Below are 25,781 nucleotides of genomic sequence, written 5' to 3'. Positions count from 1 at the left end.
GTGTATCTAAGCAGTGGTGTCTGAAGTGTGCTTGTACGCAAACATACACATGCACACACGGCTCTGCTGCAACTCTGTATAAAAAGTCTTAAAAAAACACCAGGTCTGGGCTGAACTGCCTACTGAAGCCAAAAATCACACTCTGCTCAATTAGGCTGATTTGAAGGTGGGTGTTAGATGGGTGCTCTATCTCTAATTCACCACAAACTGCGCCTTTGGCTTAAATCTGAGCCTGACATCAGTGTGTGTGTGTGTGGCTCGCCCTGTTCTTCCTCTGCACTGTTTGTCACCTCAGAGACCCTCACTGATCAATAGCAGAAAGCCTTACACATAATCTCCTCCTTAATATGCTTGTCCTGTACCGCGGGTATAATTGGAACCTTTAGTAAAAACCTGCTGGTTTGAAAATCTATCAATCTGTGCTAAACAAGGGTGACCTGGAACCTGAGTGGATGAATATCCTAATTGAGGAGGGGAGGAGGGTCTGAGTGCCGCAAGCATGCTACCCATAATTCCTCTCCATCGCCAAAACCTCTAAATTATCAACGAGAATACTCTGCAGCACAAGCAGCTACTTATGTGATGTGACAATTTTTAAATCCCATATGTGTGCAGTGATGTTCTACATTCATACTGATGTTTCCCTTTGTTTATTAGGAGCTATCAGAGGATATTCATATCAACAGCTTCTTTGCTGGTTATGATTCCCCTCCTTATTCCCATGTGCACTCTCTTGAATAATGCATTCCTCTACTTAAAGGCAACTTCTGTGTCCTCCTTAAGACATGAGCAGCCTGGCCTGTGATGCCTCTAAAGAAGAAGCTAGAAGGAAAAAAGCAGTTGATGCTGGAGGAAGGCGATACTTTCACACTCTTTTGATTTAGCTTTGACCAAAACTTTGAGTTTGCCTTCAGGTAAAAGCTCTATTAAAATTTCAGTGTTTTCTCATTATTCAAGTGGCTGTTCATATCTTTTATCCTGGGCAATGCACATCAGATGTGTGAACTGACAACCATATCTGAAAGAGGCATGCACAGAGGAGAGCAAAAGGTCTAGTGTGTTTGTACTAAAACATCTGCATGCCCTTGATTTGGTCTTCAGTTAACATGGAAAGGACTCCAATATTTACATTTTCCTTATGAGTCACCCCTTATAAGAGGTTTATAAATTATAACTAATGCTTTTATTAATAGATAATAAATCTCATGCTTTATAGGTCAATTATAAGCCATTAATAAGAATAACTTTTTCTTTGCCAGGTTGTATATATAATATAACAAAGTCAAGTCTAGTAAGACATCAGAAAATATCAGTGGGCCATTTGTAAGAAATTATGGATGTTAAGTTGTCGACAAATGGTTTTTTACAACAGCTCATCAAGTCTACAGTTGTAAATGTTAATACATAGTTAATAAGTGGGCTGTCGTCCAAATTCCCTACAGTGCTGTTCCAGTGGGATGGAGGTCAAAAGGTCTATTGGAGGGATCAATCTAATGAACTTAAGAGATAAAATTGGAAGATAATGGCTTATAACTGACATATAAAGCATCAGTAAATGGTTTATTAAGCTTTAATAAAGCAATCCATTAACCCTTTATAAAGAGTGTCTTAATAGAAAGTGGTACCAGGCTTTTAATGCTGGGTTGTTGTATTTTTTGGGTATGACATGATGGTCTATACAAGAAACAGAAAGACGGCAACAATAGCCTTTGACTCACTGCCATGTCCTTCAGGAGAGACTCGTGGCTCCCTGCCAGGAGTGCTTCAATGGACAGATGTCTATGTTCCGACTGAAAGGACACATCCACAAGCTACAAGTTTTTTTGGTGCACACATTAGGAATAAAAAAACCCTTCATTCAAAGCCAGCCCACAAGTTTCAATTCACTTATTGTGGAGAAAGGCGGGTTTGGACTACAGGTGTCGACAAGAGTAATTTGCAGGCACTTGGATCAGCATGTAACCACTCAGAGCTGCAAACCACATTTCTGACATCATCAAAACCACTCCAACCCTCAGGCTCTATATCCTCAATGGACGTTTTCCAGAAAACTGATCTGAAAAATTTCATGCTCACTTTAAATTTGATATCCTTCCTTCCTAAAGCAGTGTTGATGTGAATGTCATTTTGATAATATTTGTTTGTTTGTTTCTTGTTTATAGTGCAATACAAGTGACTAACATATGACACAGGGCAAGAGGGAGAACTACACAAATACAAAATGAAAGTATAGGCGGAAAAAGCAAAACAACATCTTGTATTCTTGCTTAGTTCTCATCCCTATTAGCCCTGTTTAACACAGCAGCAGCAGGCAGGATAGCAGGGGACAAAATCTAACTGTAAGTCAGCTGGACATAGTAGAACTCGTACAGCAAGAGGAGACAGCAGCACACCAAAACAAAAACACCTTTCAATTCTCTCCGTCCTCCTTTCATGGGTTAGCTGGCAGGCTGCCGCCTCTTGAAATAAGAGAGGCTGAATGTGCTGACCCAGCACTCTGTAGGTAAATGGCTATCTGTCCTGTCAGCCTTGTCTGTGGAGAGGATAGAGTGCTAGTGGACACTCACTCTCTCTTATACACACACAAACACACTCCCCTATGCAGACAAAACAATACTCAGTGCTCAGTACTTCTGGGTCTAGTGTTTTTCCTGCAGATTATTGAGACTGAGGCTGAGAAGAATGTAAAATATATACCTGGGTATGTGGATATTTTCCCCCGAACCATGTTTTTGCCAGACCTTTCTCGCAACATGTCCTCATACCAAAACAACAGAATAAGTCTATTTCCACTGACTCACATAATTAACAAAAACCACTTGGTTAAGGTCTGGGAAAGATCATGGTTTGGGTTAAAATTACCACTTGAAACTTGGTTTATACTTACTTGAAGTTATGCAATCTTTGTCATCAGCAGTAGCAGTAAACACCACGACTTTACAGTCTTTAAAAAAAACCAACAGTTGTAAACAGAGCATTTGCGGTTGGAAACTAAAGGCAAACAGTAGTATCCAGCAGCAAAGTCCACTTTTTGCCATCTGTCTAGACATCTAGACTATCTAGACATCCACCCAACCCTAAAAAAGCATCTTATTAAGGCACCTTACATTGATGTCATCTGAACAGCATCACTTCATTGGATCATAAATACTATGGCCACTAGATAGCATAGATGTAACTATAAGTCATAAGTATTTCCGGCTAACCAGACATCATTACAATGCAATGTGAAGGGATATCCACAGATAAAGATGAACGTTTGGCAGTCTGTAAAATGTGTGAAGAAACCTGTCTCAATCCATTTTAAAGGACTGCCAACCCATCACAAATAATTTCAGTTCTATTAGTCTTGGTGTTACATGATAGTCTGAATTCTGTTTCAGAAGATTTTACAGCCAGACTACGGTGTTTACTAGCCATAAACACCAAATCCTTGTGGTACAATAACCACAATTCTAATAATACTTTGATAACAAAGTGAAAAACTCACGCAATATTGACTGTCAAGTTGAATCTGTTAACAAACATTGCTCTGCAAGCTTAAGTTTCATTCACATCCAGAGGCCTCAGGGTGAATATGTGCAGACTGGAATAGTTAGAGAAAATGTCAGTCAGGCCCTGGACAGAGGACTGCAATACCGAGTGCAAAAATCCAATAGAGGCAATAGCTGAAAACATGAAATCAATAACTGATCCGCACATCTCAAACTAAATTCCATTGTATGATCCAGGGTCACCACAGTCATTAGGATTCATTGTCCAGGCACCGTGAATGTCATGACAAATCTTCATGGCAATCCATTTGATAGTTGTTGAGGGAAACAATGAGGTGGAACTATAAACAGACATTGCCATCCATACAAATACTATTAACATAGCTAAAAAATGTTGATTGATGTAGATTGTTGATTGAATTGAGTTTAAATTTCTGGTTCCAAACAAATGGTAAGATAGTTTCAAGTGTAAATCCAAAGTCCTTCATTACCTGCTCCAAGTATTTCTACAATGTCCATGTTAACTTTTCTACAACCTAGTGGCTAGTAGGATATCAGCAGCAACACCCAAACTATGATGCAGAGTTCCTTTATTCTTTTGTGGCACCATACAAACAGATTTTTAGATCTAGTTACGTTATCAGTGTCTATCCATCTATCCATCCATGCATTTTCCGTTGCTTATCAGGGACCAGGTTGCAGTGGCATTTGGTTGAGTAAGGAAATCCAGACATTCTTCTCCCCAGAAGTGCCCTCTAGCTCCTCCTGGGGGATACCTATGCATTCCCAGGCCAGCAGAGACATGTAATCCCTCCTTCATGTTCTGGGTCTGCCCCAGGGTCCCCAGTAGGATGTGCCCGGAACACCTCTAGAGGGAGGTGTCCAGGAGGCAACCTAACCAGGTGCCCAAACCACCTCTGCTGGCTCCTTTCCTTTCTTTATCAGAGTCTAATTATGATATTGAAATCTCCTTGCATTATCCTGGTCATCTGTTTGGCATTGGAATCTAAAGACACCAAGACAAAGTGTTCTAACTTGTCAGCTTGTGGCTTAGTGGGTAGCAGAAGGCCCTGGGTTAGAATCTCAGCCCTGCTCTTGTCTGGCATTGGCATGGTCTCGACATGTCTGTGTGAGTTTCCTCTGGCTGTTCCCTCTTCCTCCAACACCTAAAGTCAAGTTACACAGTAAAAATACTCCTGAAATTGTGATAAGCTGAGTGAATTAGAGTTGATCCCCAGCAGGAATAGCTGACCTCTGCTCCTAAGAAGGTAGAACGGCACAAATGCAAAGGACAGAGTCACCCACAGGAGTGACAAATGTATAACTTTACTTTTTTTCCAATTCACAAACATCATATGCCAGCCTTCAGCTCAGTCTGACCTTAATAAACACCTCTGATACATAAAAGATGGCACCACACACAATTTGATGCAGTTTTAGATTCTGACTAAAGCTTACACACCCCGAGCTGTGGAGGAGGAATTCTAATAACCTTGAGAGGATGGTTAAATTGAGATTCTATCAAGTAAGTATGAAGGATGACTCAGTGGTAGACCTGTGATTGATGTGGCGTGATAAAGAGCCTTGCTCTGAATCTGACATTGATCTTCGCTCTGCCTCTTGCTCCCAACTTCTGCTCTGCTCTTCGACTTCTGTTCAGCTGGGTAAACAAAAGAGATGGCTAGTAACCTGTCTCCCGTCTAATCAATATTCCCTCCAAGTCTGCCCAAGTCTGGCCACATCACATCAATATGAGAATCATAGAAGGTTGGAGGGGCGACCAAAGTGCAATGCTGCTCAGAGAGGGCATGAAGTGGAAAGACAGGAGGGAGGGAGGGATGAATACTAAGAGACACGAGAGATAAAAAGTGGCCAAATGAAGTGTTCTCCAGTTAAATGAAGTGCAGCTTGCTTGGATTCCTTCAAAAAGAAGTCCTTTGGCTGCTACTCCAAAGAGTCCTTTGGGTAGTTACATTTAGAGAAGTGATTAGTCTTGATTTTAGGTGGTCTTTTAAAAGTCGGTATTGATTTACTGTGGGTTGGTACTATTGGCACTGATGTACTGAAAATAACCCTTTCAAGGCATGTTGTGATGCCTTAATTTCTACAATGTAAGAACTGACATTCTACACATGTGCAACCCTATTAGTACTGTAACAATTAACCACAGTCTACACATAGTATTTAGAGTGAATGAACATGTAATAACTGGGAAAAGGCACAGTTATTTTGGATCATACATCTCAAAATAGTGATTAATGATTTCTTTTTTTCTACCCAGGCCTTTGATATGTATTGAAGGATAACTAAATTATCTTTCTCAGTCTCCCCTCATGTTTTACACTTTATGTCCTTGTGAGGACACCCACTGACATGATGCATTCTGCTTACCCTAACCTTAATCATCACAACTGTCTAAACCCAACCCTTACCCTAAACTGAACCTAAACCAATTTCTAACCTCGTCCTTCACACCAAGTCTTAACCCTCAAGTTTCTCTTTGAAGCCCTTTGAGCACCGGCCAAAATGTCCTCACGACGCTAGTTTTAAACAGGAATTAGTTCTCTCAACCAATGAGAAATTGGTTCACTAGAGACATGCACACACACACACGCAACTTTCTGAAAAACTTATATAGCAAGAAGTTCACAGACATAATTATATGCATTAGATGAATAGCTCATCCATTAATTCTGTACTCAACACTGCTCAAAGGCAAGAAGAGAACAAATCAGCACTAATAGAATGCTGCAATTCCCCTGTATCACCAGTCATATGAATGACAACGTTTAATGTGCTGCAGCCATGTACCCTCCATCTCCAGACATGAAATATTCATACAATCACAACAAACCCATACTGGACAGGAGTTGTTGAAAAATTAGGTAATCACCCAAAACCATGAAATATGAAAAATCTGCAAATATAATAAGTATGAATTATGAATGTGGGCATGATGAGCAATGATAAAGGAATAAATGACATACATGAGCTAACACAGATAGGTAGATGCCCTGCTGACTGAACACATTCATCTCCCATGTTAGAGATGAAAACAGTTCACGGACCTGTGGCTCGGTGAGGCTTCATTGATCCAACTGAAATGTCACGTAGCCCATCCAGATTGGACTAAAGCCATTTAATTTGCTGTTTGCTCACAATTGAACAAAGTAAATAACAGCATGTTGCCATCTTGGCTGAGGTCAGGACTATGTGGCAGATATAATTACCAGTCAAAGACTAGAGAAGCATTACCACACAGTCTGTTGGGTCCTTCATAGACATGAAATTGCAAATTGTTTTGTACTGACCACAAACAAATCGTAGTTACGGTGGAAACAAACACAAATTAGCCTTCACCAGAAGAAGATCTCATTCGTATGAGACAAAGAAAATTGATTTTCTTGAATGTTGTGTGGAAAATACACTGCACCGCTGAATAATACGGTATGAGGAGCTGTTTCACACAAAGAAAAAGAAGAAAATTGTGGGTTTAAACTTTCCTCAGTTTATCCAATTTAACATTTTAGGCCATATTGAGTTTTCCATCAAGACAATATTACAGAGGAGAAGGCAAAGGGGAAAGACGTGACAGAGGAGGTCATGATTCAAGGGATAGATTTAGTATATTACACCTCATTCCTGAGGCTTCCCATGCACTATGCTCCTACATATTCATTTAACAGGCACATGAGCCTGAAAGGTTAGATCACTTAATATCTGAGGTGCAATCTGCAGGCAATATAGATCCATCAAGAACTAGAATAATGTAGCAGTAGCTGTTCACTTGCTTTACCTATGCAGTAGAATCACATGGAAGCGACACATTGCTTACATCAATGCGATGTATTCATGTCCTTCAGTAAACTGTTACTCAGTTTGCTTTGACATGCTATCTGTGTATGAAAGTGAATCATTTCATCAGCAAATTAACTTGTCATTAGGAACAGGAAAACTACTGTAGAAAAAGTGAGAAACTGGAGGCATGTATCAAAAGAGGGAGATAGTGTAGAAGAGCACTGGGATAAGACCCTTGACACGCTATTTTAGTTCCTCCAGTGCCACCAATAAATAATTAAGCCCCAAACTACTTCCAAGTAAGAAATCATCTCAGGCACTGCATATGTCTGAATGTCAGCAGTGAGTCACACATCTCTCCCTACGGTATTTGAATTATAAAGGCAGATCACGATAAGATCTGGATTCACTAAGGCTCTCACATAAAGGCCAGTTTTGTGTCAAAAACTGGTATAATATCTAACTATTTCATAACACCAAAGAAAGGAGGGGAAGGGAGTTGCAGATAGTTTCGTGTTTATTAAAATTTAACTTGAAATATGACAGTCAATGAACTGTGAAATCACTGTGGACTCAGACTGCTCTTTTAATGAGAGTGAGTTTGCATTTGGCCGCATGTACCTTAGGTTTTTAATGAGACATCAGCCATACTGTATCAACACCATCTCCACCCTTCACCTACTCCGCTCTGAGCTTCGGCTGGACTTTCAGCAGTGTGCCCCTCTCTCTCTTGAATAACTTCATTAGTATCCCTACCTTACATTATCATTTCTTGTCGGGAGCTTGGTAATCTTCAACAATTCCCACCACTGAAGCAGAGCTGTTGAGCTCCTTCACACAGAAATTGGGCATGGAGGGCAGTCCCAGGTGCTGAGTGTATAATGAGCTTCTGCCTGAGTAAATTAAAAGCAACGGTAAATACATGCAAGTTGCAGTTGCACAAATTGAATGAAAAGCATCGGGGAAACTTTGCTTGTGCTTTTATGTCGTTCTGGCCTTAAGTGGAACTATATGAAGTGTTTTGAATTGTGTGAAGATCAAGAGTAATCATACAATGGTTATGTTAGTGAAAGGGGATAATACTGTATATACAGGCTAGTCAAAACCAAATGGAGCAATGGCTTCCTGGAAGGAAGCAAACCCGTGGCTGATAGGACAAGACCGGGACGAACCAGAGTTACAAGGGCGCAGCTCCATTAACCCTGGTTGACTTCGCCAAGGCTATTAATCTAAAATGAGCAGCCACAGGCAGCCTGCAGCACTAGAGAGTTGAACATACAGGAGGAGAGTCCGTGTGAGTTGAGGACAAGCACACAATACAAGATGACTGTGGCTGGACTAAATGTTCTGTTCGTAGTCTGCTTGCCACTCGCTCTCTGGAGTAGTGTGTTTTTTTCCATTCTACAGCCCAGTCTGACGACTGCATGTGAATATGAATTAGGGTTACATAAACATTGATTCTGGAAAAGTAGGACTTCCCAATGAAAGATGTTTTACCCAGCATCACTAATAGTATATTTTTCACAGAGAAGCTGAATATGAACACTTCAAACTAAGATGTATTTCTTCAACTAGTGAGAAATGGTCTCCCAAACATGAAATATTAAAGACGGGAATGTAATAAATATGAATTATGAATATGCTTTTCAGGCAGAGTGTTACAGAACTAAATTATGACACAAAAGCAACACAAAGGATTGAAAGCTGACGGTCCTGCTCCACCCATCCATGTACATTTGCTATTGTGTTCATGTGGCTGTAGCCACAGTGAGGTCGTATCGATCCCGGTGAAATGTCAAACGTGTCATCCAGGCCACGTTTGAGTAATCTAGTATGCTTTGTTTGTTCGTCTGTTTGAGTATTCGAATGGCAGAGTGCAACCCATCTTTGCGACGAGACTACGTGGAGGCGGATGAAAGAGCAACTGCACAAAGTCAGCGGATTACTGACTAGATCCTCATTTTGCAAGAATTACCATCTATTTACAGCTTCAAATTACATTCAGTAAACACATCTGTCACATTTATCAAGTGTTCTAAAAACTTGAGGATGCTCCTCACTTCAATCAGAACACAGGAGAGGTTGGCAGGGCTGTGCTACCTGTTGACTTGTTCATGAAGCATTACCATTATTCGCTTTCTTTGTGAGAGGATAAGCACCACTTTCATGTCTGTGCGGTAAATTAAAGGCTACAGCCAGCTGCTGTTTAGATTAGTTTAGCATAAAGACTGGAAACACAGGGAAACAGCTACAGTACATGGCTCTATCTAAGCATGCCAAAATCCCCAGCACCTCTAAAGCTTACTAATTCACATGTTCTTTCTTTAATCAAACATTTAAAGTGAAAAAAAAACAGCCTTATTAGCTAAATCCCCCTGCCTCTTGTCTTTGTACTAAGCTTGGCTAACTAGAGGATGGCTGAAGCTTCATATTTATCCTACTTGAATGAGAGTGGTATTGATCACCTCATTTAACTGTCTGGAAGAAAATGAATAAGCATCTTTACCAATTTTCAAACTATAAAGTACAATCTCAAGCGGTCCAGTAAAACACCCAGGCTGCCCTTTAAATGTGTTGACTTTGGGGCAACTGAGACAGCTCTACCTGAAAATCATGGCCAGCTGCAGGCCTGGAAAATAACTAGTGAAACTCGCAGACAGCCAACGGCTAAAATAAGGTCAGAGTCAACACACCATTTGTTAAAAAAAAAAAACGAACATTCTTGAATAATATTGAGTGCATGACTCAGGTATAAGAGGCAGAATCAGGTTTGCTCTCGGGCTAAACAGTTAGTGACCAGAAGCCATGACTTATCAATCCTTAAACACAGTCCAACAAAACAAACATTAGCCTGGACTGCTTTTGTTAAGTGTGAAAGGAGCGGTTAATAGGGAGCTGTCAAATTTAATTTAACACTTGGTTTAGGTTTGTTGTATCCTAATAGCTAATAGCAGTTTCACTCTGTGTGAACCATGGCCTGTGGAATAGATTTATTTTTTTTAGTGGGGGTAAAACACACAATTTATTTATTTTTCCTTTATGTACAATTAAAGAACCAAGTGTGCAGATATGCTGTTAAAAGGCACAATTGCCTGCTACTAAGGAACAGCAAGAAAAAAAGCATAATCCTAGCAATGTTGTGACGGTGCACCATTTTACTCCCACATTTTTCCTATCTGTTACGCAACATGTGCCAATGCAATACCACTTTACAAGGGGAATGTTTATGGTGAAAGCTTCCCACTCTCTGCACAGTGAAAGAAATAAGAGCAAAGACATAAAAGTGTCTGAGGATTCGAAGGCTTTCATTATTCATGGATTTCAGTTTCCTCAAATTACTCCCAACAATGTACTAAAATCATCTTGTTATATATTTGTAAGCAAGCACAAGGTATTTTAAACCACCTACAAACCTTTACACAAGAAGACATATCAATAATAGCATATATTAAAAGTATGATGCTCTTTCCCTGTAATTATTAGTCAATACACTACTCAATCCAGATGTTTATGAGGACATCATAAATAAGAGCAGCCAGTACTGTGATTTTATTGTGTGCCTCTCATATACAACAGAGAGCTGAGAGAGGGGCGTAATTTCCACACAAATGATCGTATCTGTACCATTTCTATATAACATAAATGCTCCTACACTTTTGGACAATCTTTCATGGAACTTTTTTCTCCATTTGTAAAATCACAGCAGTTTTGAAATGTACTTGAGAACAGCGGTACAGCATCAAACCGACACCGTGGGTGTGAGAGACTGCTGGTTATTTCCCACTGTTAAAGCAGACTGTTAAAGCAGAGTTTAGAGAAAATAAGTCTCTTTTCTTCGTCTTGTTGTTCTATAAGAGTGGCAATCATCCCAGTCGCATTTTTAAAACTCTGTGGTACATACATTTAACTTTTTTTTTTTTTTTTTGGCAAGCATGTTTTTCAGCAATTGGAGCAAAGTGCACCAACTGAGGCTTAAAAGTCAGTGAAATAAAGAAAAAAGTTTCTATGCTCTGTCAAAGTGTAAATCCCTTATCTCTATATGATGTTATATGTCACATTAAAAATACTTTTGATGACTCATCCTGCACATACTGGAATGTTTCATGCTTCAAGTAATGCTGATTTTTGAGCAACCACGTCAATTCCCTGCAGAATCTGATGAAATCCCTCTAGGAATTATACTCCACTGTGTATTCTGGAGCCTATCACATGGAAAAACATCACATTATACAACAAAGACTGATCTGTAATTACAGGAAGCATGATTTCCATGCCTAGATTTGTGCTAATTTTGGAAGACTGACATCTCTAGAAGTAGAAAAGGAATTCATATAATTTCATCTTTTAGCATTTTAGCATTTATATTTCTTACTGTAACCAACCGTCATTCTATAAAGTTATGTAATTGAATGTATTGTATGTATTTTCTAGAAGGTAGGTGTGAGTCTAGAAACATGTAGCAAACAATGTAGCTAATCTATTTAGCTGTTTCTTTGTTTAAAGGACCTAAGTGTTTATTTTCTTTTACAGCATTTTGTGTGTTTTTTGAACTTGGAATTAAAAATACAGACCTGTTTTTGCTATCTTCACTGACATACAGAAGCAAGGACACTAGCTTATCTAGCTAACACTTAAGAGGCTAATTAGTATTTTTACATTATTTGACCATTGTATTTATTCACATACATGAAAAATTCTGCATTTTGTTTTTGTAAACTGCTATTAAAATAAAATACTAATAAAAATACACACCTCTTTTTGCTAGCTTCTCTGACACACAGTAGTAGCAAGGAAGCTACCTAATCCAGCTAACGTGCGGTTTTAAGAGGCTAACCAGTATTTTTACATTATTTGACCATTGCATTAATTCACATGCATGAAAAATTCAGCATTTTGTGTTTCTGTAAACTGCTAATAAAACCAAAATACTAATGAAAACATGGACCTGCGTTGCTCTGGTTTTTTAACACGCTACACTAATCTTAACAGGTCTGTTATAGCATCAAAGTTGTTGTTATCTAGCATTAGTACTGGTGGTGCTGTGAATCAATTTGGGGGTAAAGATGAGGTTTATATTATAGTTACCAATGATCACTGACCAATACCTGCCTGAGTTATTCACCTGCAGTGATGACGTGTCGTGACATCTATGTGGAATTTCACTGAGACTCAATTCTTTGAGCAAAATATGAACTTTCCCAGGTCCAGGAACTGTGATGTTGTCCTGTCAGTCCTGAATCCTGCTGACCAGGTCAACATAAGATCAGATCAGAGGAGACTGAAACCCACATTTCACCCTCAGCACACAGAGAAAAAGAGAGGCAGTGGGCATATATCCAGTCCCCAGCTCCACTCTACTGTTTGTATAGAGCCATTCATCTCCTTATTAGGATCAGTGCTGGGGCTGAAAGGAAGCTACAGGAGCTCTCTGTGTTACTGGTGTCAGTGTCAGAGGATTTGCAAAGATGCTGAACAAGGAGCTCAGTGCTATTTGTTTAAGTACAGACAGGGACAGGCACAGAGAGAGTAAGGCTGAAAAGGCACATCAATACCACTCAAGAACATTTTAGAGTTGTCTATTAAACTTCTTCTGAGCAGCTCCAGTCATCTGCCAAACACTACTACCAACAACAACTAGTGTGGTTTGCTAAAAGGCAGCTGAAAGCCAACACCAAGCATCTTAATCTGTGGACTGGGCTGTTTGGCAGCACTATGCACTGCTGGCATAAGTGTGTGGTGAGACTGTAGCATGTAAACTGCTACCAGAGGGACATCAATCATGGCATGAATTATAAAGGAGCCTCTCATTACCGCTGCCAACATAAAAACAAAACAGGAGGAAAAAAAATCAATGCATGACAGAGATTCCACGAACGATCAGTGCATGCCGTGTGAAACGTTTTGTGTCGACCAGCAGAGAAAAAAAAGTTGTAAAAAAAACATGAAACAATTAGAGCAAGGCATGCAGTTGGCATGCAACAACTGACAACTATCACATAGGGAGAAGCTGATAGCAGAACAGTGAGTGGTTTCCGGTAGTGAGGAGTGGCATTACAACTGTCTAGCACAGGTGGGGAAGAGAAGTGAAAGTGTTGTGTGGGGTGGAATAAACACCAAAACGCATGAATGATCAAAAAGCAACCGCACAGCAGTTTCAGGCGGGAGTGGACCACCCCAAAAATACAACAGCAGCACATGTCTTCTGCTTTCATAGAAACCATTGCTGCATTATTATTGACACCCTCCAACAACTCCACCTAACCTTGAAAGCAACGCAATCAGGGAATAATTTCGCAGAAAAGCTTGCTAGAGTTGAGATGGCCTGCTGTGATTATAAATCAACAGCTTCATTAATGAGGTGAGGGGACACTTATTGGTACACTGAGAAACAAGGCAGTAAAGAGGAACACTGGAGCATGCAGCTGATTCAGCTATGATGGATATCAGCACGGCCCTGGATTACAATTAACTCAAAGTGAGCTAAAAATAGAAAGCACAAGGATAACACCAATGCTCACCCATACAGTACTAGAAGTCATGTATACTTTGCGCTACCGCTTAGGTTTTAAAGTGTTGCTTTTGTGTTGTAGATACATTCATCTTTATCTATAGTACTTTAATGGTTGCATGGAAATCCAGCTGTAAGTGCAGCTTCAAGAGCCAGATCACAAATAAGATAAGATAAAACTAGGAGGCAATATTGTCGGATTATAAAAGCAAAGACTGGCAACCATGAAGGAATTTCATAGTATCTCTCATTCCTGCACTTGAACTCTGCAGAAAAAGCAGCAGTTTTCTGACACTTAGATCAGCACATCCTGGCTCCTCTTCCTACTCCATGACTATAGGCGTCAATTTTACATTAAATGATGGATAATGTATTTCCACAAAGTTTTAAGTCTCTATAAGTTGATTATTTTATTGTTTATTGACATAAGTGGAAGCATTTATCCATTTCCAAATGGTCTGCAGCCAAGTAACAGTATACCATTTTTAAATGGACTAGTGTGATCATTTCCAGTCCTTATTACTAGTGGGAAAGAGTCAACATGACTAATGCGGCTTCTGAGCATCACACACAGTAAATGTGTAGTTATTTTCACACAGATGATCTAATAATACAACGTTTTCTAGGGGATTTGAACGAAAAATGAGCATTTACACAACTTGTGTGTTTTGCCACATAGTCCAGATTGCCTGTGTGTGTGTAGGTGTGTGTACAGTAAAGTCGATACTCCAAAAGGCAACAAAAACAGCAACAAGGAAGTTGAAAAGCACACAAAGCACACAGAAAACACTCAAGGCATGTGTCACATGTATCCTCAACTTATGATTGAGGAGTGTAAACACACACAGAGCGAGTGTACACAATGACTGTGTGGACACGTGTACAAATGGGGCGTATGTAAAGACTGCGGCTGTTCCTTGATCTGCCTCCTAACCTGTCTGACCAGTTTAGGAGTCACACATCAGGCCCAAAGGGACTGGGAGTAGCCTGTGTGTGTGTGTGTGTGTGTGTGTGTGTGCGTGCGTGCGTGCGTGTGTGTGTGTGTGTGTGCAGTCCTCCACAGACCGCTGCAACAAACAGCAAAACCCATCGATAAACGGTTCGCTCGTTCACATCGGATGAGAAATACACAGCAAGCACACATCCAGCCACAGACTACACCCACCTGCTTCACTGGGCTTTTGATGCACAATCATCTTTCAGTCTAATTACCAGCGAAATATATAACGCAGAGGTCAGAGTGTACCCACCCTCCTCAGTAAGAACTGCATATCTCGTTAACCACAAAAGCAGCAGCAACCGTTTTTAATCACAGTACAGCTACCGTGGGGCCCACATTGTGCAGAAGCTACATATAGCTCCAGCAGCTTTACTACACCTGCAACACACAGCTCCATCGTGTAAAAATCATCTTGGATTTTCCTCCGCAGATGTAAACATGGTATTGTTGCCTATTTTCCCTTCTCTTTTTTTGCAATTCTAATCTCTCCTAATCCTCTTTTTTGGGTCTTGTTTTATACATACTGCAATTTTAGCTAAGGTCAGATTGTACTACAAACAATTTATCCTCAATTCACCAGCTTTCTACATTGTGTGCGACTCAGGCAATCAAGCACTGTAATCGTCGGGGAAATGCATGCGGATCAACAATGGAATTAGCCTCCCCTCCACAACTGTTGACTGCGAAGGCTTCTAATTAATGATTGCCAAGTGTAAAGTGGCCAAATGAAAACAATGGCTGCTGGCTTGGTTTGTTGGAAGAGGCCAAAATAGCTGGAAAAAAGAAGTATTTCCAACAGCAGACCACAATGAAGGCTGAATAAACAGCCCCAAAAAGAAATGGCAACTATTTCCCTTCACTTTCGCCTGAAATATAAATTCCCAGCCTTAAAGCTGGGAGGCAAAAATGAGAGGCATTATGGGTATCATTGCACCAGATCAAAGCCAGACAACAACATGATGAGTCTCATCCTTGAGAGGCAGGGGATTTGTTCATAGAAGGCAGCAGCAGCAGAGAGAGGGAGCGAGGGAGACGAGCGTGTAGGTATGCAAAGGAACGAGAGAGGGGGGAAAAGAAGAAGAAGAAGAAAAAAGAAAAAAAAAAGGACAACCTGCTGACTCACTGCAATCATCAGGCTGAGGCAGGCTGAGCTGCTACTGCTCGGGATAAAGCTTGCCTGCCTCCCCTTCAGAAGGACAAAGTGATGCTTTCCATCAGCTCTGAGGAGCCACATGAGTGAAGGTGGGGAAACAGAACGCTGGAATAAAACTGTCTCAGGACATGAAATCGCTTCTCTTTTCTCTCTCCCACTTCCCACATCCAGAGTGCAGACAGAATGATGCAATCTGAAGAAGGCAATAAATCGCCCCGAGCTGTGTGAGTAAAAAAGAAACCACGGCTAAAAATAAAGCCACGATCAGAGAGACAGCAACAGGATTGCGACCGTTTTTTTTGAAAAAGAGAAGCCCCCCCGATCAAAGACAGAACAGAGGATCTGACCATGTTGCCCTGACACACTGTTAAGATCACAATACAACGTATCAAGATTTTGACACGGCTGCAGTGGGATGCAGCATCATGATGAAGCTTAATTCAGTTGCCATAAAACAAAAGCAACACGACCACTGTGATTACTGTATTGCAGGATTCAGCCGCAGTAATGTTGTGTTATCCTCTTTTCGGTTATTCCAAACAAAAGCTGATCAAAGAGCATGTAAAACTGAGCGAGATTAGGTCGCTGTGCATACTGGGTAAACAAGCACAAAGCCGTGGAGCTCCATGCCACTACGTCTGTAATACTGCAATCACAGCGATATCAGCCACCAATCAATGGCACAGTGTTGTTCAGCACTTATCAGGTATCAGGTATTAGTTACGTAGTGTGTAAACAAAGAGTGATTTGCGTACAGGGTCGTTGTGAATATTCATTTCGACACAAGCTCTGGCATGTAACCAACCAAGGTCAGGTGTAAAGTCCATGTTTTTCCTCCTCGTGTTGCGGCTGGCAAAGATTCGGACCGTGCTCATACACTTTAACTTGACACATTGGAGTTTTAGGCCTTGAGGGTGAGAACGTTTTTGAAGTGAGGGCATTTTGGCGTGAAACTTCCTCCAAAGGCATGCAAGGGGTTGAGGTGAAGTTTAAAGGTATGATCCTTAAAGAGGCATTCCAACTATTTTACACATAGATGTCCATTTACACATCATAGAGAGTTCTATTCAGCCTGTGAATACAGCTGTGTAACATCCTCTGTGTCTCTGGATGAAGCTTTATAAAGTGATAGAGAAAACCCCTACATTAATAGTAATACATTATTATATATTATTAACTATTTTTTCTCTATTATCAGCTTGTCAATCAACTGTGAAGCACTTTGAACTATATTAACCTGTATGAAAGGTGCTATATAAATAAAGTTTGATTGATTGCTTGATTGGTTGATTGATTGATAACCTGTTTTAGAAACTGATGGCATGCAGTTTAAAAGATGAGCTCAGTTCACAAGCTGGAAGGGTCTGAGAAAGGGTTGCTTTGTTGCATTTTGAGCTTGACTTGAACGATCGACTAAAAGTCAGGATATCTCAGACTTGGCTGCAACATTTCTCTTTTTTTTTCGCAAGTCATCCTATTTATATGGAAGTGTAACAGTAAATAATTGGAATAATCCTTTAAGATTCCACCCCTGCTTAATTTGGCAATCCATGTGGCCACTGAACAAAACAGAAAGTGTGTTTTAATGAAACATGTTTCTACCACTGTGGGAAAAACATGAGCTAATAAGATGTACTGTATCACATTTTTAATAAGAATACAGTCAAGATGGTTTCTATTATAGTAAATCTGAACTAACGACTGAATGTTGTCTTCCTGAATGAATGAAATGCACACATATAGCAGCTTTTGTCTCCTGTGCCACATATAGCACATGCATGCATTGTTTCATTTGAATCCCTTGTGTTTTGAGTAAGCAATTTGAATGCTGCATGGGAAAGCCGGACTCTGCCATCATCGGTGAAAATAACTACAGAAACAACTATAGAATACAAACACAATAAATGGCTGTTGTTGAGAAAACATCAGCCTAAAATTAGAGTAAATATAACAATAAGCCAAAGGATTATAACATGAGTTTAAGTCAAAAACTAGGGTTAGGTATGTAGTCAATAAGGGGACTCACAAATATAGAAGTACAAACCCATGTGTGTGTGTGTATCTTTGTGTTTGTGTGTGTGTGTGATTGGTCACTGGAGTTCAGCAGGCAGGAAGAGACGTGACCACACTCAACAAGCTACCAAAACATTCACACTGGGCCAGCAGCAATGACAGCCGAGCACAGGACGCACATAAAAGACCTGTTGCATGCCTTTGCATCACTGGCAACATCAGGATGACCTTACGCAATTATGCACGCAGTATATATGAATTAAACGACTCAAAGAAGATGGTCACCCATAATAATCTACCTCCGTGATGGTGGCTCATACAGAGAAGCTATTAAGCGCTCACTTTTTTCAAACAGGGAAGTCAATAAGAAATGGTTGGTTTAACTTGCAAGTGTGAGGAATGATCGCCTCCAATGAGACACAGAGGAGAGGAAGGCAGCCTCTGCCTCGGTGGATGTCTCATAAATGCTAATTTGAATTGCAAATGACGGTTAAGGCAGCATGCTGGGCTGTGAAATCCCAGCAGCACCCTCAGGCAGCTGAACTTGCGCACAAACACTAACATGTACACACAAGTACTTTGTGTATACATGCATTACGGTAAAAAAAAACAAAAAAACACACAGTATCTTCTTGGCTGTTTCACTTCCATGTGTCTGACTGTATCACAAATTCACGTCAAGATACAGACGACAAAACAAGGCGGCGAGGTGAGGTAATGGCTCCCTGGCAGTTGGTGAGGGGGGGAAGAAGAAGAAGCATCAGGTGACACTCAGAGGGAGGCTGGCTGGCAGGCTGACTGTGCAAGGCTGACACAGCAGGCACAGGAGTGTGTCTGATGTTAACGACATGGATGCTGTGTGACAGCAGGTCTGGTAGCTGAGGCTGAGGCTCGACAGTGTGTGTGTGTGTGCGTGTGTGTGTGTGTGTGTGTGTGTATGTGGCCCTGAGAAAGAGTATGACAAAGTATCATAAGCCCACCTGTGCGGCAATAGGGAGTAGACCATTATGCATGCTGCAGAGGAAGGACCAATATAATAATACATGTGATATAATAAGCCCCAAAAATCCTACAATCAAAAGACCTTTTAATGACATAGACTTTCCTTAGAAATGTCATTTTGCAGCACTAGTTTATTGCAATTGGCTCAAAGAAACTGTAGATGAGTCAATCGACAAGATTGAGAAATACATTTGCCGGAGGGGTACAACCACACAGAGCAGCACTAGTAAAGCATCCCGAAGCCAGCTTGAGTGTTGCTGCTACATTCCTCTTCAATACTGTACGTAACACCTAGAAACCGGTGAAAACCAGAGGACCAAAGGTGAGGCCATTTCCATACATGGACCTGTCTGAGCATGCAGTCAGAAACAGGCATCCACAGCACTCAACTACAGTCTGTCCCAATAGATGACAGATTGGAACAAAAGTGAGGAAAAATGTGCTCAAAATGCTGTTTGTTTTAAAAGTGACCTCAACCACTATGTTTAGGTAAAGCAGAGGTGTTAATGACAGGGTGTGACAATGGCAATATTGTGTGTGTGTATGTGTGTGTATGTGTGTGTTTGTGTGTGTTCCGGCATCTGTCAAATGTGGTTGTTGCATAATTAGTGATAGACGTGTTTGAGAATACAGTCACTAAGTCAATGGTAGATCCAGTTTGCTCTGACAGGCTGAGACACAAACTGAAAAACAGCTGATCTGTGAAGCCGCGCAACTTGGGCATGACAGGAGAAAGCAACCATTAAAAAAATAAAAATAATAAAAAGCCAAGGCAGTGCTGAGATGTGAGAATATCGCGTTTTAAAGTCCATGCAGGCAGCAGAAAGGAAACACTGGAAGGGGGTGATTCTAAGTGCTTGCTTGCTTGCAGGTCTGCAGGTTGAATGTCAACACTGACTGGCCCATTGGGCACAAAACGACGCTACAACTTGCGCCCGCTTCCTTATATTCCCAAGATCATTCCCACCAATATTACACATCCCCCCGGTAGAGGTCGGCAAGCAAGCGGGCAAAGTCCATGCGCTTTATGAAATGATGGTCTATTGAACAGCAGCAGGGGTGAATAAATGCCTTTTCACTGCAGGGGTCACATGCACAAAAGGGATATAACACGGAGCGTAATCATTGACATGATGCGTAAACTGATCAAAGGCACGGGGAAGGATGTCGGAAAAGCCCCGACATTCAACAAATCGTTTGACTTAACACAACCGAGCCCGGGTTTATAACGACATGACCAAACTGGCAGGGGGGAAGAAGGAAAAAAAAGCAATATTTCAACATACCCTCCTGTCAGACTGACATCCAGGGGAGGACCATGGATGGTGCGCACGGTAGGGGTCAATCGTGCTCCTCCTGCCGCCGCTCCGCGTTTATTCCCGGTATGAGGGGAAGGGAGTGTGTCGGTGTTTTGCCGGTGAAAAGCCTAATGAGAGAAGGAGGAGGAGGAGGAGAGAGAAAGAGGGAGGGACGCTGTCAGATGCATGGAGGCAGGGAGGCAGGAGGGAGGAAGACGCACACACACATACGCACACACACACATACACACACACACACACACGCAGAGGGAGGCTACAGTCCGTTTGTTCAGGAGGAGAATGCGTACAGCAACGCAACAACTCATGTGTCATTCCTGCAAAAAAAAAAAAAAAAAAAAAAAAAATGTCCCTCTGTGTCAACAAGTCCTCAAATCTAAATAAACATGCGGGAAAATGCCACCAGGGTGACATAATCCCTTATTGTTTCCACAGCAGCTGCATTCATGTGTGTGTGCCAGCTGATTTTTTAGACACACACACACACACACACACACACACACACCATTAATAAGCGTATTTGGATTGTTAGTGACGAATGAAGATGTTATATATATTTTTAGGGGGGAAATTCCCACTTTTGCTTTTTTTAATAAAATATTTAAAGCCTGGGCGCCACATCAGAGGAGCTGCTGTTGTTTCTTGTAGTGTCGTCAGGATGGCACAATCTCTTTGATTTCATCACACAACAGCAGCAGAGCATTAACTCCTTCACCTTTGCATACAGAGATGATGGGATTTATTAGCACAAAGGGCAGAGCGCCCTGAGTCACCACAGTTGTAAACAGAAAGAATGGGAGCTCGCCTGTGGAAAAAGCAATAATAAGGAGGTATCAGTTCCCTATTGTGCCTGCTAAATTAACGAGGTATTATTTTGGAAGGCAAGCTGAGTTTGATATAATTAATTACTGATGAAGTGTTGCTGTTGCTGATTAATCACTGTCAGTCAGAACAAAAGCAAGGTTATAATACAGGCATATTCTAATAAAGATAATAACATCACAGCGGTACAGTAATATTACCAAAGCCCATACACAGGATGTACACATATAAACCAATAACTACAAGGTCACAGAAGTTCACTGGACACTGTGAGCATGGAAAGGATGATGATTATTTTTCTAACTGTATTCATGTCTATTCCCAAAAGTGGATTACATGGCAGGCAAAGGGCAACTGACCCCAAGCCCCAAAAGCTCCAGATGTACTAGTCTGTGCCAAATTCATTGAAAGCGTATTTACACCAATAAAGCACAACATAATCATGTCCTTCCTGATTTATTATCTAACCTTGACGCAGTCTTATATCTCTACTTTTAATATGTTCATTATTTCATCTTTGTGCTCTGGATATTTCTAAAGTCATGTGTTTAAAGCAGCTATAATCAAGAGTTTTGTGTTTATAATGATCACATGACTTCTTGCATGTGAAAGTCATGGATTACAGTGACTCTACAGTTCCCCCAAGTTTGATAAGGCGCTCTATAGACATGTGGCAAGAGAGGCCTTTGAGCAGAAGGGGGCCTTCAGTGATGAGTTTCTTTCATTTGGGGGGAGGGGGACTTTACAGAAATGTAACACAAGGCTTGCTAACCCATTATCTTGATGTTGATGATTATGGTCACTATCAGAAACTATGTCCACAACAAAATATGGAGTTACAAGTTTTCCATCTGGCAGCAGCGTTATTCAATCAGAAAAAAATATAAATAGTTTGGAGGATATGAGCTTCAGTGCTGAGGAGTCTTTGGGGTCACTAATCCAGCCTTACTTAAAGCATCTTTTAGCTCATTGTTTTGGTTCGGGGAATTTTTCAGTCCACGACTTTTACTGTTTTGGTTGACTCTCCTGGCTCTCAGCAGCATCATTTCAAGCAGCACCTAGAGATACAAACTAGTAGCTAGCTGGTGAGCACATGGTTGCTAAAGAGCCAGTTAAGCCAGTGGACTCGGTAGAGAGCAAAAACGTAGTAAAATATGAGACTTGCATTTGTCTGGTGGCCAGAAACCCAACTTCAAATGAATTATAATGGGTGAAAAATGTGGAAAAACACAAAGCAAATCCACAAACAGCTTCAGTGCTCCTGTATTCTCTAAAGTGTCTGAACTCTACTGGATAAACTCCATTTTTCCCTCATTTGGTGTATTCATGATGGTGGTGGATGGTGTTGTCTAACAAGCTTGTCCAAAATCTCAGATTGAACACCTTTAAAGTCCTTGGTGACACTACATGATTCACATTATATTTATACTCATTAAATCCTTGTGCAGTGTATGGAAGCATGTGTATCAGTCTGTTTCTCCATTCATTTATTCAGGTGTTTCCTTTCATTTTGTTTGCCCGTCTGTGTATCTGTGTGTTTTCCAAGAGTTGCATCATTAAGTCTTTCTCTCTGAGAGAGTTGCTGGGTAAAATATTTGTCCAACCTCAGGGCGCATGAGACATCAAAGTGTATTTGCCATCATGCTGCAATCTTGACATTAAAACATACTGGACATGGCCAAGCTGATGTTTTTGCTTTATGGATGTCAAGGACTACTTATGTCTGACTTAGTGTTTGACACTTGCGTTATTGATAGTGATTCTGCCTCACAGTAGCAGCACAGAGTGTGTTTAAGTGGCTGCATTCCTGTTCAGCTCTGGCTCTTTAGTAAAGCCTTCAGGATGTGTGTGTACAATACAAGGAGCTTTACAAGCCAACAAAAATGAAAATACTTCAATAATTCATCCACTGATCTATGCTTTGAACATATAAATTACAGGTCAGAGCTACTTCAAATCCAGTCGTTAATACATTTCTATCTAGTGCAGCAGGAAACAACAGGTGACTCTTCACAAGGGTACAAATGTGGAGCAGCAGGTGTAGAGAGATGATGACTGAGCCTAAGAGGAAAGTGAGACAAGCTTATTTTCATTTTGATGTTTGATTGATCATTAACATGCATTTTCACTGTGGGTGCCAGTCCTCTGGTCACAATTTAATCATCCAAACCAGCTGAGTTAGCAGAGTGTCGGGTCAGACGACATGAGTCATCAGTGCTGCTGGTTTGAGCTCAACCATCCGCTCTAATGTGTCTTTACAGGATGCATGCTGGACACTGTTTTCAATGTGAGGTGTGTTTAATGTTTAATTTATACTCTGCTCTGCTTTTCATGTAAAATATGTATGAAAGAAGCTCACTCTTCATGGGGAAGCTTTCAAAATGCTGTCTTTCTCGAATACTGCGTAACATTATCAAAATATTGTATAGATGTTACGCCGATGTATGTTATATTTCCATTGTCTGTACATCTAAGCTAGGCTAAAACTGAAACCATGCCAAGTTTATGTTTACTCTGTACTCCCAAGTTAAAGCCACTATATGTATAAATTTTATGTGACTCAAATTACTCAAATTATTATATATTTGAAAGGATACAGCTCTTTAATTACTATTTTGATCAAATTCAATCAAGTTTTATTTGTTAAAAAGAGACTGTCCCCCCAAGAAGAATGACAGTTGGTTCAGAAATAACAGCACCCTCTAGTGACTGTAGTTATTATGACATCAGAGGATGTTATCATAGAATAACAGTACTCATTGGTAGGGGGTTTAAGATGGGTGGAGGGGTCAACAAAACAGACTTTAATACAAGAGGCCATAGTTTGTTTTGCTGCTTCCAACCATATGTCAACACTGATTTTTTAAAACCATGACCATTTGGTTATTATTGTAACCATGATGATAGAAGTATTGTAACAATGACAATGTATTTATTTTCCCTAATTCTAGAGTTACTAAACCTAATCCAAAATAAAACATAGGACTGTTACATCACAGAACCTTTATTTTATTTTACAGTTTATATGTAAGCAGTTTTGGAAGGATGAATTATGTCATCTAGCCAATAGTGGAGTCCAATCCAAACGCTTCTCCATGTTGTTCTGGAGTGCATGGATCAATGATGTATTTTGAACTTCACTTTGGAGGACATTTTTGAACAGTGTAACATCAGTTTATTTATTGAACAGATTGATAAATAGGATAAGATATACTTAATTGTCCTAACAATATTGTTTTGAACAATGGTCTAAGCAACATTTGTCCCATTTACACCATGATGTTTTTCATACTGTTTTGTCATTTGCTTGCTTAACCAGAATCACATCTTTATCCGTAACATTGCTAATGCATACTGTCCTGTGTGTTACATCATCATTTTCTGGTTAAATCAGGAAAGACAAGTTAATGATTAAGCCTGAGTCTCTCTTTTGTTATTTATCATATGCAACATGCTTTCCAGGATGAAAAAAAGGGGAGACACCCAACAACTTCTTAATTTTAAGCTCTTGTTGACACCATCAGTGATGTCATGGGTTAAACCAATAACATGGGAAAGGGTTTGGTTTGTACTTGTTTTCTTGGTGGGTGGTGATGAGTATTTAACATGTTGTTGTCATTGGATGGATAATGTTGACTGATACTGTAGACTGATGAAGTAACAGTCACTTACCTGTTGTAGGTGAGCGAGACTGAAACCCTGAGAGAAAAATGGTTCTGCCTAAACTGACTGTAGTAGATTGCATGACTTACGTTTCATTAGATTTCATGAGTCACTTAAGTCAAGTATAATTGAATGTGTTGTTCTTGTTTTTTAATTTTTTGAAGTGACGTGTGTTATTCAGTTGCACACTGTGAGTAAATCACCTTTTAAGATTAAGATAGCATTTTATTGATCTCTAGGGAAATTGATGTGCCACAGTTGCTAGATTTATTAGTATTTAATTTAGTATCTCAATAGTTTCAGTCTGCCTTTTATCACATTAAACCTTAAACTGGTGCAGCCAGTCAAACTTTTAGTTTTCTGTCCATTCATCTCAATGTTCTTTGGTCAGATTGGTGCTGCTACACAGTGCACTTTTTTGATTTCCAGCCAAGTTGGAAAAAGCATCTTAATACCCTCTCAAAGTCTTGTTTTTGCTTACTTTAAGTTGTTTAACTAATCATTACAGGATGTGGTTACAGCTGCAGCACAGTGTGTGGTGAGTGGTCAGCGGTGAAACGTGCTTAAAATGTTCAACCTGAGTGGGCAGTAAAACAGTCCTTTCAGCATGATGCTACTTACAGTCATACCACTAAACACACAATGATTCAGTGTTTCTGTCAGAACTACAAGGCAGCTAACAGGAATTGAGACTGAAGCCAGTGCATTGGTCCTTTGAGTGCAACACAACCAACGACCGCTAGATGCTGGCTCCAAAAATTCCCTGGCTCTAACTGACTCCCATTCAGAAGTCAACTTTTCTAGAAATACTGATTCAATTTTTCTGTAACTCATAATACTCTCAATTGCTAAATTCAGGCCCTATAATAAGTGTGCTTGTGATCATTTTGGAAATGATTGCTCCATTAATAAGATTTGAAGACTTACAGTTTAATATCTGTACTGTTAGCACATTTAGCTGATATAGCTGATATAGCTAAAGTAGCTAACGTTAACGAAAGTGTGCAGCGCC

General features: G+C 40.4%; 1 protein-coding gene across 2 annotated transcripts in view; it reads right to left on the bottom strand.

Annotated features, from left to right (window-relative positions):
- LOC128355562 (band 4.1-like protein 1) overlaps window positions 1–20,544 on the bottom strand; it is a 75,521-nt gene extending 54,977 nt beyond the window's left edge. For both annotated transcript variants that reach the window (XM_053315859.1, XM_053315860.1), the window contains exon 1: window positions 20,255–20,544. The gene's annotated coding sequence lies outside the window, so the exon portion shown is untranslated. The remainder of the gene's footprint in view (window positions 1–20,254) is intronic.
- Window positions 20,545–25,781: the final 5,237 nt, after the last annotated feature.

This window comes from Scomber japonicus, chromosome 3 (genome assembly GCF_027409825.1).
Source record: "Scomber japonicus isolate fScoJap1 chromosome 3, fScoJap1.pri, whole genome shotgun sequence".
Classification (NCBI taxonomy): domain Eukaryota; kingdom Metazoa; phylum Chordata; class Actinopteri; order Scombriformes; family Scombridae; genus Scomber; species Scomber japonicus.
The sequence above is the reverse complement of the archived record's forward strand: the minus strand, read 5'-3'. Positions and strand labels throughout refer to the sequence as shown.